This window comes from Aotus nancymaae, unplaced genomic scaffold (assembly GCF_030222135.1).
Source record: "Aotus nancymaae isolate 86718 unplaced genomic scaffold, 86718_ANA_hifiasm-v0.15.2.pri h1tg000016l, whole genome shotgun sequence".
In the NCBI taxonomy this organism is placed as follows: domain Eukaryota; kingdom Metazoa; phylum Chordata; class Mammalia; order Primates; family Aotidae; genus Aotus; species Aotus nancymaae.
In genome coordinates, this window is record NW_026988428.1 from 52,760,321 (window position 1) to 52,780,566 (window position 20,246).

General features: G+C 36.3%; 2 long non-coding RNA genes across 3 annotated transcripts in view; one reads left to right on the forward strand and one right to left on the reverse strand.

Moving 5' to 3' along the window:
- The first annotated feature begins 2,832 nt into the window (after window positions 1-2,832).
- LOC105705768 (uncharacterized) overlaps window positions 2,833-20,246 on the forward strand; it is a 55,362-nt gene continuing 37,948 nt past the window's right edge. Inside the window, exons 1-2 of one of the 2 annotated variants that reach the window (XR_010343010.1) lie at window positions 2,833-2,969; window positions 13,321-13,453. This is a non-coding gene — a long non-coding RNA (uncharacterized LOC105705768). The remainder of the gene's footprint in view (window positions 2,970-13,320; window positions 13,454-20,246) is intronic. The other variant, XR_001104743.3, reaches the window with a different exon arrangement.
- On the reverse strand, window positions 9,573-11,249 carry LOC105705769 (uncharacterized). Its single transcript, XR_001104744.2, has 3 exons — window positions 11,165-11,249; window positions 10,918-11,051; window positions 9,573-9,624 (listed from the first exon to the last, which is right to left on the reverse strand). It is a non-coding gene; the product is annotated as an uncharacterized LOC105705769 (long non-coding RNA).

Genomic DNA, 20,246 nt, shown 5'->3' on the forward strand with positions numbered 1-20,246 from the left:
TTTTTAAGGAGGTGATGTTTCACTACCAAAACATGTGAAAGATACCTACTTAATTGATTTTAAATAATAAGTGCTTAAATTAAATTTTTTTTTCTTTCTTTTTTGAGACAGAATCTCACTCTGTCACCCAGGCTGGATCGCAGTGGCACGATCTTGACTCACTGCAACCTTTGCCTCCCGGGCTCACATGTTAAATCAAATATTTTATCAAAAAACAAAAAATTACTCAAACTCCTTTTAGTTCATGTGACTGTAGTAATTTTTGGTATACAAAGATAAGATCATTCATAAAAATAAAATAAAAATATCATCAGAATTTGATCTAGATACTTTTATCTAAGTCTATTATTTATACACTGTCTCTGATAGATGTTTTCAGACCAGAAAACTTGCTTTTTTAGTAGCTTTGATACTTGCTTAACTTGTCTGTGAATTTGTCTTTGGATTTGAATCTTTAGGCCATGGTGCAGCCTAACTTCAGGCATTATTTCTTTTCTTCAGCACTAAATATGATACATAATTAAAATTTCTTACTTCCTAGGATTTTCACTATAATCAGGGCTACTAAGAGTTAACATTATAATTAATGTATGTAGTTATAACTAATAGATGTAAAAAAACAATTCCCTACACAAAGTATATAAGAAATGTAAAATGTGAGCTTTTTTGATAAAAACATTATAAAAAGTCATGGGGATAGAATTTTTGTTAAAGCTAAAGTAATTTTGCCTGGTTTAGAGGATTTTAAGTATTGTTTTATATTGAAGAAATAAAAACAATGATGGGTAAAACTCAATGGTGTTTGAACCAGAGCAACCTCATCTTGAATAGGGGCTGGGCAAAATAAGGCTGAGACCTACTGGGCATTTTCAGAAAGTGAGGCCTTCTAAGTCACAGGACAAGATAGGAGGTTGGCACAAGATATGGGTCATAAAGACCTTGCTGATAAAACAGGTTGCAGAAAAGAAGCTGGCCAACACCTACTAAAACCAAGATGGCGATGAGAGTGACCTCTCTTTGCCCTCACTGCTACACTACACCAGCACCATGACAGTTTACAAATGCCATGACAACATCAGGAAGTTACCCTATGTGGTCTAAAAAGGGGACACATAAATAATCTACCCCTTGTTTGGTATATACTCCATAAATAACTAAAAATGGGCAACCAGCAGCCCTAGGGGCTACTCTGCCTATCAAGTAGCTATTTTTTATTCCTTTACTTTCTTTAATAAACTTACTTTTGCTTTTCACTGTGGACTCACCCTGAATTCTTCCTTGCCTGAGATCCAAGAACCCTCTCTTGGGGTCTGGATTGGGACCACTTTCCAGTAAAGAAACTAAAATGATACAGAAAATTGGGAAAAGAAAGAATGGAAAAAGTTATAAAAGTTTATAAAAAATTTATTAAAATCTTGTGGTCGAAGATGCTTGAGATTGGATAGATTTGTTTATAGGCTTTAGCATTACTAATACACTAATGCAAATGTAAAATTTACTTTTCTAAACAAAACTTTCATGTAGTATTAATAAGATAGTAAAATATATCTGTTTACCTCTCTAGTAACAGCAATAAAAGAGAAGAGAGAAAAACAGATTCATTTTGCCTCAGGTTGTCTTTATTAAGTTGTATGATTGTTTGAGAAACCTAATTTTCTTTCTATCAAAAAGTAAAAGTTTTTGCTTTCTGAAATCTTTAACTTATTATTTTGGTTAAATGAATGACTATTTTACTGTGACCTGTGATGCCTTGTTGTGATATCAAGTATTTTAAACCTTTGATATTTGACATATATTGCAAAATGAATATTTCAAGTTCAAAACTCAGTCTTTTGACTATGGAAGAAAAACTTTTTTGATATTGAGGACTGTGAAGTAAAAGAGAGACATATTTGAATTATTTGATATGTTAAAATGATAAAGCATTATTAAATATAAAATGCTGTATGACATTCTTTAGGTTATAGTTATATAAATGTGTAAACATATGATTTAAAATTGTATGAGATTCCTATAATTCAGATATGTCTTTATATATTCTACTAGTAGTGATTATTATCAATATTATATTGAGTTGTTGTGTGCCACAGAAACAATCAAATTTTCTTCCAATTTTCTTTAACCATGGCTGTTCTGAGACTTTTGTCATCCATAGACAATTATTGCTTTTCTTTAATTTTTTTTAAGACTGGTTTATAATCACCTACAGTCCAAAATTTGCTTCCTTAATGAAATGCATTAAAGGAATGCTGACAAGTATTCCTGAATTCACCTGAATTCTGGTAACTTTGGAAGCCATACCATAGAACTTAAAAAAAAAAAAACCTTTTTGGACTGATCGAAATGCTTATGATTTCCTGAGGGTTGCTAACCCAATATCAAGCAGAACCAGAATTAATTACATAGGACTAAACTAATGACAGATGAAATAATTTTTCTATGACTTTTTGTTTGAAACAATACTGATTTTGTTTTTTGTTTTCCAGAGTCAAGATAACTTTTTTTCTTTTGAAATAGTTACAGCTTTACAGAATTGGGCAAAGTATATTCTTGTGAGCAAAATCTGAAGCATATTTTTTTCTCTCTACCTAATTTATCCAGAATTTGAAAATAATTTGAGTATGATAAATTTATGGTGATATAGTAATTCAGATAAATTCAATATGACTCTATATTCTTTCATAAGAGAACATAATCATAAACTCTGATTATTTTGCCAAAACTGACAGGAATGGTTTATTTTCAAATGTGACTGTTTTAAGGAATTGAGGTTGACTTATTAAAAACAATAAAATCTCCTTAGAAAAACTGACCTGAAACAATGTCTATGCAACTTCTTTACAAAGTACCTGACCTGTAGTAAGTAAAGAATGTCACTTTCTGACAGGTCCAGGAACCTCATGTTATTTTGGGACCTCAAAAAGAGAGGAATTTACTCACTCGATTTATTCAAGCATCTGCAAACACAGGTAAATCCTTGCCTAGAATAACCTCAAGAGGCTTTTGAAATGTCTAACCTGATTTTTTTTTTATAAAAAAGTATTAGCAAAGCCAACTTACAAGAGACTATATGTCCAATTACTATTCTTGCCATACTTGATGCAAATAATCAGGCCAAGTATAATAAGATTGAAACTTATTTTACAAATAAATTGATCCTACTATACTGTGCAACTGGAAGGATAGAACTGCACTTTACTAAAATGGGGATTTTTCTAGGAGGTAAGGTTTGGGAAGGGAAGATGAGGAGATCAGTTTGGAAAATATTAAGTATGAGATGCCTATTGCATATATCTAGGGAGATGGTGAGGCGGCAAACTATTAATCTAGAGTTCAGGAATAAGGTCTTGGCCAGACATAACCATTTTGGAATTATCAACATACAGATGATATTTAAAGACAGAATAGATGAGATTGTAAATACACACAAGGTTGAATCCTGAGATACTTCAATCAGGAAGCCAAAGATACATAAAGAATTTAGTAAATGAGGTGCAAATGGAGTAGTCAGTGAGTTCAAAGGCAAACCTCAAAGGGTTAGAGGACAAACGACAAAGGGAGAAGTTAATGAATTAGAAGACAAACCACAAAGGGTAGTGGAAATTATTGCTGGGAGAGAGAATTCTCAGCTCTGAAAAATGCTGATAGTAATTCAAGCCCGGTGAAGACTGATGTAGTATTTAGGTTATTTATGACTTAGGGGGAGTAGTTTAGTTGGAGAAAAAAACCTGGTAAGAGTGTACTGAAGAGAGAATGTGAAAAACGAACTAGAAAACAATATTGATAAACCTTCTTTGTAAAAATAGCACAGAAATAGGGCAATATTAGGAAAAAATAGGATCAAAAGAAACATTTTGGAAGATGGGAAAGTAGTAGCATCATTACATAATGGGGACATTTCTATTGAAAGGGAAAAGTGATACCCTTGTTAACACAAGAAGAGGAGGCAATCTGATACACAAGTGGAGGTGGGTCTTAACTTAAACATGGACTTTCATCAGGATAGAACATGTGTTACCAGTGCTTTACTTAGATAGATATGGTCAAAAGAACCTTTGAAAGATTTCTTCTTTATTTTTGTCAGTGAAATAGGTTGAAGGTAGAGATAGAAATTTATATTTTAGAATTTCGGGAAAATAAATGAAGATACAACATACTCAGAATGAGAAATGACAGATTAAGAATGATGTATGATGTCTATGCAAAATAAAAGGTCTATTTAGGTTTTATGATTGTAAATGTAAAATCAGCATGTTTAAGTTCCCTACAGATGCTGGATGTTAGACCTTTGTCAGATGAATACCTTAAAAAATTTTCTCCCATTCTGTAGGTTGTCTGTTCACTCTGTTGATAGTTTCCTTTGCTGTGTAGAAACTCTTCAGTTTAATTACATCCCTCTTGTCAATTTTTACTTTTGATGCAATTGTTTTTAGCAACTTCATCACTAAATGTTTTCCTTTTCCTATGTCCAGAATGGTATTGCATAGGTTGTCTTCCAGGGTTTTTATAGTTTTGGGTTTTACATTTAAGTCTTTAATCCATCTTAAGTTAATTTTTATATGGCTTTAGAAAGGGGTCCAGTTTTGATCTTCTGCATATGGCTAGCCAATTATCCCAGGACAATTTATTGACTAGGGAGTCCTCCCCCATTGCTTTTCTTTGTTAGGTTTGTCGAACATCAGTTAGTTATAGGTGTGAAGCCTTATTTCTGGACTCTATTTTGTCTCACTGGTCTATAGGTCTGTTTTTGTAACAGTACCATGCTATTTTAGTTACTTTAGCCCTGTAATATAGTTTGAAATTAGGTAGCATGATGCGTCCAGCTTTGTTCTTTTTGCTTACAATTGCCGTGGCTATTCAGGCTCTTTTTTGATTCCATATAAATTTTAAAATAGTTTTTTTTTTCTAAATCTGTGAAGAATGTCACCAGTAGTTTAATAGAAATAGCATTGAATATATGAATTGCTCAGGTTGCTCAGGGCAGTATGGCCATTTTAATAATATTAATTCTTCCTATCCCTGAGCATGGAAGGTTTTTCCATTTGTGTGTGTTGTCTCTGATTTCTTTGAGCAATATTTTGTAGTTCTTATTGAAGAGATTTTCCCCTTTCTTGTTAGTTCTATTCCTAGATATTTTATTTATTTTTGTGGCAATTATGAATGGGATTGTGTTCCTGATCTGTCTCTCTGCTTAACTGTTGTTGCTGTATAGGAATGCCAGTGATTTTTCTTATTGATTTTTTTAAGAAAACAAATGATCCCATTAAAAAGCAGGTCAAGGACATGAACATATACTTTTCAGAAGACAGTATGGTAATATCTCAAATACCAAAAAACAGAAATATCATTTGACCCAGCTATTCCATTAGGGGATATATACCCAAAGAAATATATATACTATTATAAAGATACATGAATGAATATGTGCATTGCAGTACTATTCACAATAGTAAATACATAAAATCAACCTAAAGGCCTATCAATGGTAGACAGGACTTTTAAAAAAAAATGTGCAAGGACACAGGGAGGGGAGGACTACACACTGGGGTCTGTTGGGGGGAAATAGGGGAGGAACAGCGGGGGGTGGGGAGTTGGGGAGAAATGCCAGATATAGGTGAAGGGGAGGAAGGCAGCAAATCACACTGCCACGTATGCACCTATGCAACAATCTTGCATGTTCTTCACATGTACCCCAAAACCTAAAATGCAATAAAAAAAATGTGGCACACATATACCATGGAGTATTATGTAGCCATCAAAAAAATTAATGTCCTTTGCAGGAACATGAATGGAGCTGGAGGCCATTATCCTTAGCAAACTAATGCAGGAACAGAAAACCAAAGACTGCATGTTTTCACTTATAAGTGGGAGCTAATTGATGAAAACATATGGACACATAGAGGTGAACAACAGACACTGGAGCCTATCAGAGGGTGGGGCTTAGGAGGAGGGGGAGGATCAGGAAAATTAATTAATGTGTACTAGCTTAATACCTGGCTGACAAAATAATCTGTACAACAAGCCCTCATGACACAAATTTACCTATGTAACAAACCTTCACTTGTACCCCTAACTTAAAAGTTAAAATAAAATAAAATTTAAAAGTCAGTATGATTGCAGGATTTTCTTCAGCTACATTCTGCTCTATGAGTGAATGGGCAAAGTAGTCTGATGATTGAATTTAATCAAAGTTATGGCTTTGTCATGCAATTAAAATAATGCAAGAGAGTAAAAACGATGTGAAGTTATATAGAAGAGAATGACTACCAGGACTACAAAATTTAACTCAGATGTGAAGGAAAATGAAGACGTGAGGGAGATAAGGAACAATAAAATATCTGGCAAAATCAATCTATGGATTATAGATACTAGTCAGTGGAAGCATTGGTAGATCCAGGTTGCTACTTAGAGTGAGCTCAAAATATAAACAGTGTTACTCCGATTATTCAAATTGATATTATGGAGGGTTTGCGTTGTTGACCTGGCAATGCCTATGATATGTTCACAGGTGTGGCTAGAAACCAAGATCATTGTTTCACTAAATGTATTTTTCACTAAATGCTGAAGAAGCCAGATAATTAAAATGATTCTCTTTAAAATCGTTGAAATCATCAACAATTAAAAGAACAGAAGTATTTTTGTGAGACTAGCCTTGAATCAAAGCTAAAATTGTCATAGAGTAAAAGGGAGTAACTTAGGGTTGGTAGATGATTTCAACAGGAATAAGTAATCGATTTATATATATATATGATTCAAAACTATGGATTATGAAGGAAAAGGATAGGAAAATGGAAAGGATGTGGCAAAATGTGACAAATTGACAAAAAGTCCATCTGGTTTTAAGCAATATTAGGGATAAATCAACCCCTATTTATCACAGCTACAAAAGCGACTGTGTGTCATGCAAGGGCCAAGTTTTAGTTTAAGCAAGAAGTGAATCAAAACAATGATTCTCCAAGAAAAAAAAAATAGCAGGTATATTTAAACAAATTTTGGGATCCTACTGATTCATGGCTGTTAGCATAATATGGATCTTGGAAGAAGTGTTGTAATGTCATTTTTCTGACCATCCTTATTTTTCCACAAGTAACACAAGGACAGCAGTTTAATTTCTTACAGAGTTAAGAAGAATAAAGGGCACAGAAAATGCTCTTTGACCTCTGAAATTATTTCACTGACAGGTTTAGTTTAGGATTAGAAAGGTTTCCAGTTAATTTGTACTATTTTATTTCATTCTATGCATATATTTAACTCAAAACAAGTTGAACTGTCTTTGATGGAATGGATGTTTGAAGAGAAAACCATTAGTCTGAGAACACTCAGACTGTATTCCCACTCTGAATAAAAGCAAATCCATAACAATGATGGAAAATATTCTGTATTTCTGCTATGATGGTTCTCAAAATTTGGATGTATGTGAAAATTATTCAAAGTGCTTATTTAAAAAGCACAATTTTTGTTGTCAGAATCTCCTTGGTGTGCAACTTGATTGCTGTTTTGACCAAGACTCTCATGTAGATTCTGACTCAGCAGAGGAGTGTTTGGGAGCCTAGTTCTAATGCTCCTCATCCCAGGTCTACATTTGTCAGCTCCCCTTGTTTTCTAATGTTACAGGATATTTGGGGTGTTTCTTTTCTCTCCAGAAACTACTATGGCAAGTGGCACCTTTGCCTGAGTTTTTGTCTTGCATCCAAGAAGAATGAGGTACACATGCAAGTGGAAGGTGAGAAAGATGAAGAGGAGGTTTATTGAGTGTTAGAACAGCTGAGAGGAAACCTATAGTGGGTAAGCTCCTCTATGTAAGCTGGTCATGAGGTCGAGTGTTCAGCTCTCAGCAGAGAGGAGGCCTTGGAGTGAGTGGCTCCTCTCTGAAGGCAGGTCATCCTGTCATCTTGGCAGCTCTCAGCAGACAGAAGGCCTGCAGTGGGTGACTTCTCTCTGCAGGCAGGTCATCATGACAAGTGTTCAGCTCTCAGCGGAGAGAGTAGCTCCTCTCTGCAGTTGGTTATCTTGCTAGCTGCAGTTCTTAGCAGACAGGAGGACCTGGAGAGGGTAGACCACCTGCAGCTGGTCGTCCTGATGTTGGCTCAGCTCTGGCTGAGCCTGGGACTTTGTGGGCCTTTGAGAGGAGAAAGTGTGTGCTGATTGGTCTATGGGTGTTCATGGGCAGGTCTGGAAAAGGCATCACAAGTTCCCACTCCAGTCTGTGGGACTGGCAGCCCAGCCCTTAGCCTTCAGGCCTTCCCTGGCCTGAAGATGGGGCCTCACTGAAGACCCAACCCCTTCTGCCTAGGAACCTGTCTGCCTCCTGCTCTGTTCATGATACCCAGGCTGTAGGTGCCAAGGGGTGCCTGCAGGCCAATGCTGAGCTATCTTCAGACACCCCTTCAGCCTCCTTCCTATGTTCATCGGTGTCCAAAATCTGAAGGCCAGTGTGGCAGGGACTGGTGAGTCAGCACTGACCTGAGCATGTACAATCCCGGCTGGGCTGTGACAGTGCTCAGGTGTGGCCCTGACTTTGCTCTGAGATCAGAGCAGGTGCTGACAGCAGGGAGAAGCCAGGCAGTGGGGGCAGTCATTTCCAAGCTTGCAGAAGCAGGGGAGGTGGTATCTTTCTGGGCCCCTAAGAGTACAGGGATTCCTGAATCTGTAGCCATAGTTGGGATGGCTGCAGCTGCACCCAGGGGGAGGGTATGGGGCTCCTGTTCCATGGAATGGGAGGTCTGGGTCACACCATAGTTTGGGTGCTCCCACCCCAATTTAGTAGGAACAGGGCTCCTACTTGTCTCCAGCTCCTGCTGGCTCCAAGGAACATGTGGCTCCAAGGAGCATGCAGCTCCAGCTGCACCTCCATCCTGCAGCCAGCATGATGGCAACAGCTACTCTAGATGGCCTGCCACTGCCATCAATCCCCTCTGAAGAGGTACATCTACTGCCCTTAGGATAGGAAAAATGTCCTTTCTTAACTGCCTCATGCTTACAGGGGACATTGTTTTAGGGAAATCCCCTGCTGTCCCTCCCCTAGTCCCTCCACCCCCAAACAGGCCCTGGTGTATGAGGCCTCCCTCCCTGTGTCCATGTGTTCTAATTGTTCAATACCCACTTATCAGTGAGAACGTGCAGTGAATCAGCAATATTCCAAGCAAAAAGTCAAAAAAGATTATTTTGATCTTCCATTAGTTCAGTTCACCCAGTCAATTCCTGTTCACAGTCTCAAAAGTTATCAGAAATCTGCACTCAAGGACGATAATGCATTCTTTGAAGAGGATCAAAACAAGACATCAATTGTCTATGAATGTCAAAATGTCCTAGGGTAGTCACAGTCAAAAACACAATTGAAAAAGAAATTTGGTCACCTCTGTGGTCTACAATAACCTAACACAATAATGCTAATTATGATTGATAACACATATTCAGACATCAGAATTTTAGAAATCCTATACCATTTTGGGACACATATTAACATTATTCACTAAAATATAATCTGAAGATCAAACACCACCATATTTCAACAATCTTACATAACTAAACATGTCAAATAATTCTATTTACCTTTTCCTTGGATGCTTCAGGGGGCCCTCTGTAGCATCCAAAAGTTGGGGGTTAGAAAAGACCATTTTGAAGCTGAAATTTGATATGTTAAAGTCTTAAAACACTTAATAGAATTTTAGATTACAATTAAGTCATCTATTTAGCCAAAATGATGACTCAAATTTTTAAAAATAAAAACCTGTACTCATGTGTGCAGTAAAAATAGCCAGTACTCATTAAGAGGGAAGACCTAGTTTTCTAGTTTTCCAAACAAGTAGTTCCAATTAACTACTTTGGTAGTTTATTCACAAGGAAAACAAAAATCTTTCAATACGTGAAAATATTCAAGAGAGAAAAAGCCAAATCTTACCCTTGCAGTAGTGTCCTATTTTTAAAATGAAACCTTGCAGACAAATCCATTCAGTCTTAAACCAGTTTGACTATGAGGTAAGATTCTTATAAACTTTGTACAACCCTTTTCAAATTTTCATTAAAAACTAGGTCAGTACCTCAAGAAAACTTTGTCGTGCTTTTATTCCAATGGTCAATTTATGGAAAAACCAAATTATACCCTTTTGAATTTGGTCAATATGAATTTCTTTTACAAAATAATTTGTATACATCTTCCACAATTTGTTCAAACTTTTAGCTTTTAAGCAATTCTTTAACCCTCTAAACTAATAAGAAATTTAGATTTCCCAAACTTCTTATAATCTTTTACTAAAAGCACATTTTGCTCTCCTTATACACCTTGCATATAAATCTGTTTTCAGTAGTCTCAATTACATGTTATAATGGTAACTCTTGGCAATTTTAAATTTTGTTGTAAAACCCGGTAAATTGTTTTAGTTGTGCATTAGGCATGGATAAGGTCTGGTCCTTTCCAGCATAGTTAGTGCATGATTAATTCCAGATGTCCCCCAGGCCTTACCAAACTGTAAAGCAGGCAAATCAAACAGTTTCCAAAAGCCAAAGAAGCAGTTTATGACCTTAAAGCATTCAGCAAACCCAATATCTGACCTGAATAATTTGGACTACATGTCTACACTTTTAAGACGTTTTTATTTTACCAATAATTTTTAAAACTTTTTTATTTCTCAAATATTAAAGTCAAGTGAACTAAAAGACATTCTTCTATTCTTCTTTAAGAATGTTTGATCTAAGTGCTTATTTTTCCTTAAAGCAATCAATTGGAGCTCTTTTAAATAGAAACATCACAGACATAACACATGTATAACTACACAGACAGATAGAAGGATATCCAGTAGTTGTAAGATTTTTCATGTGCCAATCTCTTAACTGGATTACTGGAAAACATACATTTTCTAAGGCCTAATAAGTAAGCCTAGACAGAAGACAAACAGATTTTGAAAGGGATCCATTCACCTCTAATTCTTGCAGTTCCATGAGGAAAACAGGATTTTCTGAAAACAGGGTTAGTGACATCTCCTCCATTTTCCCAAGGAGTTCCAGGCCAGTAGAGGTTATCTTGGAGCCTCTCATGTGTACATTAAGAATAACTAGACAAAAATGGAGCAAAATAATTCAATCAACTGAGAAGAAAAAACCTTTTCCCAGAAATACAAGACACACGAAGAGAGAAAACTTAAAAGCCTTTTGAATATAGCTATACCTTAAATATCCATGGATATTCACTTTTAATTAAGCTAACTTTTAATCATTGTACTCCTTTTTAAAGAAGTCCTTTTAAATCTCTTATTACCTGACCTTAGCCTTGCCAAATGGCCAATAATTCTAGCTTTTGAACTCATGGAGGGGCAGAGAACACAGTGATTTTAACCATTTCTACAATTAGTTTGCACAAAGTGAGAGAAGCCAGAAGTCCAGCTGGAAAGAACTGTTGCCCTTTCGCCAGCATGTCAGGCTTCTGGGTTCCTTAGAGCCGTATCAACCTGAGAGTCCTGTGAAGGGGAACTGACAAAGAAGCTGTCCATCCTCAAGAGACTACCAAGCAGTTTAAGGTGTGGGGAAATTAAACTTTTCCCAGTTTGGGGGATGCATCTGAGGGGAGTGTCCTGTAGTACAAAAATGTAATTACCCATCTGTGAAGAGAGAACAGGGACAGGGAAGGAAAAAGCTGTTTTTTTTCTTCCAGAGTCTGAGGGTCAAACGAGTTTTAGTTATTTAGGATGCACTTGAGAGGAGTGCAGGCTAAAAATGACTGGTTGGTTATCCATTTGGAAAGAATGGTTACCCAAATGGGTAACCAACCAGTTCCTTTGTTCTTCTCTCTCTTCCCAGCAAATATGCAAGGTATGTGACAGAAGAAAAAAAGACATCGGCTCCTGCCTGCTCCATGGAGCAGGAGGATTGGGTCTGCAGCTGTAGTTTGGAAGCTACAGCAGCACCCGGAGAGCTCCCACCCCAACTTGGAAGGGGTGGAGATCCTGCTTGTCTCCAGCTCCCACCAGCTTCATGGAATGTGCAGCCCCAGCTATGCCTCTCTGCTACAGCTGGCTTGATGGCAGCGGCCACTCCAGATAGGCCATCACTGCCATAACTAATCCTTCTCCTCCTCCACACTCTGGTTCTTCCCAAGATTCCACTTCTTTCAAAAATTAACCAGGAATAGAACTAATCTGTGAAATAAATTAATATGACATAAAAATTAAATACATAGCACTGCCACTGTATCAACAATTGTCCTGTGAGTGATAAAATATATCAATGTTTTCATATATGCACCCTCACTTTGCCAGATATATATATATATATATATATGAGAGAAGAGTCTTTACATTATTTATATTAGTACATTTCCAGAACAGAGCCCAGTGCCTGATGTACTGAAAAAAGCAAGATGTTTCAGTTATTGAATTCATTAATTAAACTTCCTTATTACTCAAGAAAACTTTCAGTTGAGTCAAGCTCCTCCCTTCTCTAAAAACTGAAGTCAATAGAAGGACACTATGTTGTCATTCTTTCCTCAGATTTTGTTGTCATTCTTTCCTCAGATTCTTTCCTCATATTGTATGCACCTAAAGTTAAATAAATAAATTTAAAAATTTATTTATTTAACTTTAGGTGCATACTATATCTGGCATTCCTCTGCATGTTATCCCTCCCCACCCTCCCCTCCCTCCTCACCCCCCAGATATCTCTCCCCTACCCCCCTGCAACTGCCCCTAGTGTGTGATGCTCCTCTCCCTGAGTCCACGTGTTCTTATTGTTCGACACCCACCTATGAGTGAGAACATGCAGTGTTTGACTTTCTGTTCTTGTGTCAGTTTGCTGAGAATGATGGTTTCCAGATTCATCCAAGTCCCTACAAAGGACACGAACTCATCGCTTTTTATGGCTGCATAGATTTTGATTTTGTTACACAAAGCAGTCTTAACTTTTGTCATTTGGAAGACAAGTAACACTTGTGGCACTTTACTCTTCCACGTGCAACATCCAGTATCCATTCACATATTAGAACCATGCCCATGTACCAAGCAAAGAGGGTATATATTATTATTTGAATGCTAATGTAACATGTAGGCACATTTCAAAAATTGACTTGAATTCTTTTTTACTTGAAAGAGTTTTAAATGCCTTTGACAATCTATTGTATTTGTATTTCTAAAGAAAAAAAAATTGTATGCAACCAACTTAATTGAGTAAACAAATTCAAGTCATTCCCAAAAATAAACATTATTTTAATATTAAAATTTATGTATCATAAAGTGATACATAAATTCTGAGAAATTACTATTATTAACTTTAAAAGATAGGAGTCTGGAGTGGACTCCTAAAATTAACCAATTTTTTTTTCTGTTTCTGTAGGACAATAACTGAATAAGATGGTTAATCATCATTGAACTGATATTTTTTAAGCAAACTATTTAAAGAGGCACTGCAACCTTGGTAGCTGCAGGTAAAGGGTCGACTTGTTACAGTTGTGGGATTCTAAGTCCAGGTAAGAACTGTTGAGTTTCTCTCATTTTAACATTTCTTTTGTGTAAAAAATGTTCACAAATTTCAGGGAAAAATTTTTTGATGGTCACAACAAATATTAAACATTTTATGTTCTGTTTCGTCATAGACATAAGTCTTCAAGAGGCAGTAAATATCTCTTCTGGAAATAGATGAACCTCAGGTTTATATATACTTGAATAAAAATTAGAGAAATTCATATCTTTTATAAATAAAAACTAAAGTTTGAAATCTTGTTCCTATTACTTTATAGACAAATGAAATTTCAAGTGTGAAATAGTGAACCTCTAGTTAACCTCTTAAAATATGCTACAATTATTTTCATCAAGTGCATAGAATTATGAGACTAGGTTTGCTATTTCTTTTACTTCATTTTAACTGGATAACTTGATAACTGGAGGTGGAGGAAAGCATGGGGTGAGAAAGAATTGGCAAACAAAGAAGTAGAATGCGTCTCAAGTTTACTTACCCACCTCACTTTCCTAGTTTCAACTCAAATTTGATTTAGGGTGAAAATAGATTTTCTAGATTTTTTTTCTCTGATTAAATGAGAAAAAAAAATTTTAGCATAGCTCTTGACACACTCAGTGCTCAATAAGTATCAGCTCTCTTCTCTCATTCAGGCAGTTGTCTTCCCTAATAAGACAATTGTTTTTTATTGTGAAAGTAAGATGGGGATGCAGGAAGTCTCCCCTATAAAAGGTCTACAAAGTTACAAAATGCTGTGTTTGTTCTTTTATCATCCTCAATGACAGAGGCACATGCAAGAAACTGAGTCATTTGGTCCACATTTCTTTTTTGACCCCTTAAATAGAAAAAGCTTGAGAGAGATAAGGAGGAGCTGGTAAGATTCTGCCCTCTGCTGCTTCCCAATCAAAGAACTGACCTGTCCCGATCAAAGAAGAATTGCAATGTGGCATCCAAATGCCTATGACTCTGTCTTATAAACATATTGTGTCTCCAAAATTCAAATATGTAAAATATTTGGAGCTCAGAAAAAAATGTTAACTGCCTACAACTAAGAATTTAAAATTCCACAGTGAAGTAGAAAGTGTGATATTTATTCAAGACTAAAGTAATATTTCAACTTTACAGGAACTTTTCATTTACTTGTTATAACTTAACCTTTCTGAGAAATGAAGAACAAAGTGCCCACATTTCTAATTATTTTTTCTAGATATTTTATTTGTAAGAGATGTGTGGAATTTGTCTGGGAGAGTAGGAGAAATCCAGAGAAAAGTAATGATTATACAGATATATTCTCCAGTGACACAGCAGAGTGGGAGAGTTTATTTCAACTGGGAAAATATCAATGATGTATGATTTGGATTGGCATTACAAACAAGAGATGAGGAAGGACATTTAAAGTTGGGAAGAAACACATAAGAGGGCAGAGAGCTTTCTTCTTGGGACAATGGTTCCATAAGGGCTTATGAGTATATTGGGAAGTGGGAATAAAAACAAGAACCAGGCTTACGTCATGAAGACCCTCAATTACGACATATTACTTTTAATTCATATGGTATGAGGAATCTTCGAAAGAGTCTGGGAGTGACTATAATATGCATAGAATAGAAGGAAGACTGGGAGACAGGACAACTAGAAGTTAAGCAACTGAAATAAACAAGGCTCGGAGCAGTGAGGCTACAGCCCTCAAGTCTTCAAGAATATTTGTATAATAGAAAGAAAAAAGAAGTGTAAAGGTGAAGACCTTACGAATCATTGAAAGACAATTGTGATTGTAAAATTAATACTTTAAAGAAAAAAATTCCTAACATTTAAATTACGAGGAAACAGAAAGACATATTTATGAAAAAAGTAGTGTGAAATTGAGAGTTGCCATAAACTTGAAAACATCAAACTATTGATTTTTTCTAACCTCACTCCTCTCAAGAACTGGACATACCAGGTACAGGCATACAAAAAACACATGAGAAAATGAAATAATTGGAGTAGACTTAAATGTACATAGGCATGAGTTTCTGCATTTATGTATATGTTTATATATATTCACATATACATAAGTGATAATATACTCAGATATTTTTTATTTTTATATTTATGCACTATCATTAATATACATTATGCATATTTAAAATATTTACATGGTTGTACTATATAGATCAATAATTATTCACTAATGAAAACATTTTATTCATTGCTTGATTTATTTGTTGAGTAAATTAATAAAAAAATATTGATTTTTTATTATTCACAGATTAACAAATTTGTCTACTCACTAATTTGTAACACTAATATTAATAGAGCTAGGCTTTTGTGGTCATTCACTTGCAAGAGCAGAGTGGTGAAAAATTTGAGTTGCCATTTTTCTCAGCTGAGGTTGTGAATCGCAAAAATCTTCGACAGATCTCAGTTAATTTAAAAAGTTAATTTTGCCAAGGTTGTGGACGTGCACCGGTGACACAGCCTCAGGAAGTCCTGATGACATGTGCCCAAAGTAGTCAGAACAGTTTGGTTTTATACATTTTAGGGAGACATGAGACATCTGTTAACATATGCAAGATGAGCACTGGTTTGGTCCAAAAAGGCAGGACAACTTGAAGCAAAAACAGGACAACTCAAAGTGGGAAGGGGGCTACAAGGTCATAGGCAGATAAGAGAAAAATGGTTGCATTCGAGTTTCTGATTAATCTCTCCAAAGGAGGCAATAAGATATGCATTTACCTCTGTGAGCAGAGGGGTAATGTCGAATAGAATGGGAGGCAGGTTTGTCCTAAGCAGTTCCCAGTTTGCCTTTTCCCTTTAGCTTAGTGATTTTCGGTTCCCAAGATTTATTTTCCATTCATATGATCAAACAAGGTAACGATCTGCCTTGTCTCAGTTCACATTCTGTAAACAAGTGTACTTTTCATGGTCTATTTATTGCCACCTTTTTTGCATTTTTGTGCTTTGTGTTGCTGAGTTTACTATTTTAAATGGGCCCCAAGTATGGTGCTGATGTGCTGTTCAGTGTTGCTACCTGCAAGAGGACCTGACAGAAAAGATTTGTGTGCTACATAAGCTTCCTTCAGTGCTATTGGTTGCTAACTCAATGTTAGTGGATTAACAGTGTATATTAAATAAAGTGTCTTTAAAGAGAAACATACATGAAACAAGGTTGTGTATTGACAGGCTGACAAAAATGTGACAAGAGGTATGCAGGCACCTAACCTTGTATTGCTCCTAGGAACAATGACTCAGTATTTGCTGATTCAGGGTTCTCAGCAACTTTATAGACCATAACTACAGCAAACAGTGAGAAGCAAGTGTACATATAACATGTACTAGACATATGGTATAATTGGTACCCTATTAAGAATCATATATCTGTGCTATGTGTGTCAATTTATATAGATACATCCATATGCATTATACACATATGTATGAACAAGAATACATTTCTAAATCTCAGTGAAGCACCCACTTAAAAGACTGAATCAAATTGACTCATTTTACTAGCCTTTAAAATAGTGGGTTAGGTCTGAACTCAAGCTGGGAAAAGAGCCTCTACTGTTAGAACATAGAATAGAATGTGGCTTGGGTTCATGTCCTGGCCTGAGAACTGGACACCCCTCCTTTCACAAGACTGGACTGGGAAGGATATGACCTGGTAACCAGCCACAGCTTTCCCTGTGTGGAGTCTCGTGGCCTAGAATGTCTGGAATGGCTCAGTGATCTGAATGTAGATGAATGTAGATGGGAGAAGCCTTACAGATTGGGCTTGCTCCTACGGCAGACATCAGAGGGTCACCCACTAGGTCAGGGGAGAACATGCTGGCAGACCCAAAAGTCATCTGTGGGGCTGAAAATCCTGGGCCATGGGTGCCACACTGGTTGCACACCTGCAGCGTCACTGCCCTGTCAGGGGATCCTCTGCCCTCGAGCCACTGTACTTTCAGACCACCCACAGACATATTGAACAACTTGTTCTGACTTTGACAAGCACAGGGGACTGGCAGGACCTTGCAAAGTCGTGGGGCTTCTGGTGACCTAATTTTGTTGTAGACTTCCAATGCCCAAACTTGGGTCAAAGAAAACATGGCAGGACAACAGCATTTAAAGGGGACACCACCAAGGCCCGGGAAAAAACTTGGAGAAGGCATCCTCTCTTGCTCCCTACACCTTCTCCTCAGATTACTGTATTATCCACACTGATATATAAAAAGGGCAGGCAGGGTGGGGCACGGTGGCTCATGCCTATAATCCCAGCCAGGAGATCGAGACCATCCTGGCTAACGTGGTGAAACCCTGTCTCTACTAAAAAATACAAAAAAATTAGCCAGGCATGGTGACATGTACCAGTATTTCCAGCTACCTGGGAGGCTGAGGTAGAAGAATCACTTGAACCCAGGAGGCGGAGATCGCAGTTTGCCGAGATCAAGCCATTGCACTCTAGCCTGGGCGACAGAGCAAGACTCTGCCTGAAAAAAAAAAAATGCAGCCATACCTGAGAAAAAGCCTAACTGCCAGCCTTTAATTTCAAGTGCCATCTACTGGACTGCAGCCCAAATAACACCACCTTCAGCATATAATGCCTGTGAAATCCACCACAGGAACTCATACACAATCAAGGGACCTATGAAGAAGCTTGGTCCACTGAAAACACTTGAAACAAAGGCAATGAATTGTACACAACGTACACAACAGTCAAACCCTCAAGGGGAAAGAAAAACACAGCCCCATTCAAATGACATCAAATTCAAAAAGAAAAAGAAACTTCAGTTTCTTCAGATGATAAGAAATCAATGCAAGAACTCTGGCAATACAGAAAGCCAGATTGTTTTATTACCTCTAAGTGATTACACTAGTCTCTAGCAATAGATCTTAACCAGATTGTTATGTCTGAAATGACATATAAAATTCAGAATCTGGAGGGCAAGGACACTCAACCAGATCCAAGAAAAATTTGAAACCCAGTAAGAAGAACCATAAAAATAACCCATGATTTGAAAAATAATATGGCTATATTAAGAAACAGCCAAACTGGACTTCTAGAATTAAAAAATAGAATGCTACAGCAATTTTAAAAAACAACTTGAAGCCTTTACAACATAATAGACCAAACAGAGAAAATAATTTTGGAGCTCAAAATACTGTGGATCAACCCACTCAGACAAAAAGAAAAAAAATATTTTTAAGTGAACAAAGCCTTTGAGAAAAATGAGATTATGTAAATAATCCAAATTTATGACTCATTATTATTCCTGAGAAACAAGGAATGAAAGCAACTTGGAAAACATATTTGAGAATATAATCCACAAAAATTACCCCAATCTTGTCAGAGAGGTTGGCATGGAAATACAAGAAATTAAGAGAACTACTGCAAGAAACTATACAGAAAGACCATCCCCAAGGCATATAATCATCAGACTTTCCAAGGTCAAAATGAAAGAAAAAAACAGGCGCCTATAAAAAAAATTCCATCAGATTAACATCAGACTTCTCAGCAGAAACCTTATAAGCCAGGAAAGATTGGGGGCCTACTTTCAGCATTCTTAAAGAAAAGAAATTCCAGCTAGTAATTTCCTATGCCACCAAATTAAGCTTCATATGTGAAAGAGAAATAAAATATTTTCCAGACAAGCAATTGCTTAGTGATTGTGATACCACTAGATGAGCCTTATGCTTAAGGGAGTTCTGAACATTGAAACAAAAGAATACCTTCTATCACAAAAACACATGTAATTACATATTTGCAAGACCCTGTAAAGAAACCACATAATCAGGACTACAAAACAATCAGCTAACAACATCATGGTAGAAACAAAACCTTACATATAAATATTAACCTTAAATGTAAATAGTCTAAACACTCCACCTAAAAGACACAGATTGGCAAACTGAAATAATAATAATAATAAAAGACCCAAGTATCTGCTGTCTTTAAGAGACCCATCTCACATGAAATGACAGCTATAGACTCAAAGTAAAGGCTTAAATAAAGAGTATTCATGCAAATGGAAAAAAAAAAAAAGCAGAAGATCACTATTTTTGTATTAGATAAAACAGACTTTCAACCAAAAAAAGTTAAAAAAGATAAAGAAGATCATTACATCATAATAAAGGGTTCGACTCAACAAGAAGTTTTAACTATTCTAAATATGTACACATTAAAAATTGGAACACGTGGATTTATAAAACAATTACTACTAGACCTACGGAAAACTTGGATAAACATTAATAGGGGAGAACCTTGGTAACCCATTGACAGCATTAGACAGATCCTCAAGATAAAAAAGTGACAAAGAAATTTTGGATTTAAACTTGATACCTCACCAATTAGACCTAGTAGACGTATGTCTATGTATCACCCAATAACCACAGAATGCACATTTTTCTCATCTGCACAAAAACATACCCTAAGATTGACCACTTGCTCAGTCATTGAGCAAATCTCAAAAACTTCAGTACCACTGAAATCATACCAAGCATCTTGGATTACAGTGAAATAAAAATAGTAATCTATACCAAAAAGAAGTCTCAAAAGCACACAAATATGTAGAAACTTTAAAAAATGGTCCTGAATAACTTTTGGATAAAAAATAAAATTAAGTCAAAGATCAAAGAATTATTGGAACAAATGAAAATTGTGACACAACATACTAAAACCTCCGGAATAGACCCAAAACACTAAGAAAACAGTTTTTACCACTAAACACCTGCATTAGCAAGATAGAAAGATCTCAGGTTAACAACCTAATGTCACACCTAAAGGAATTAGAAAAATGAGAACTAAACCTAAACCTAGAAGAAGAAAAGAAATAATTAAAGTCAGA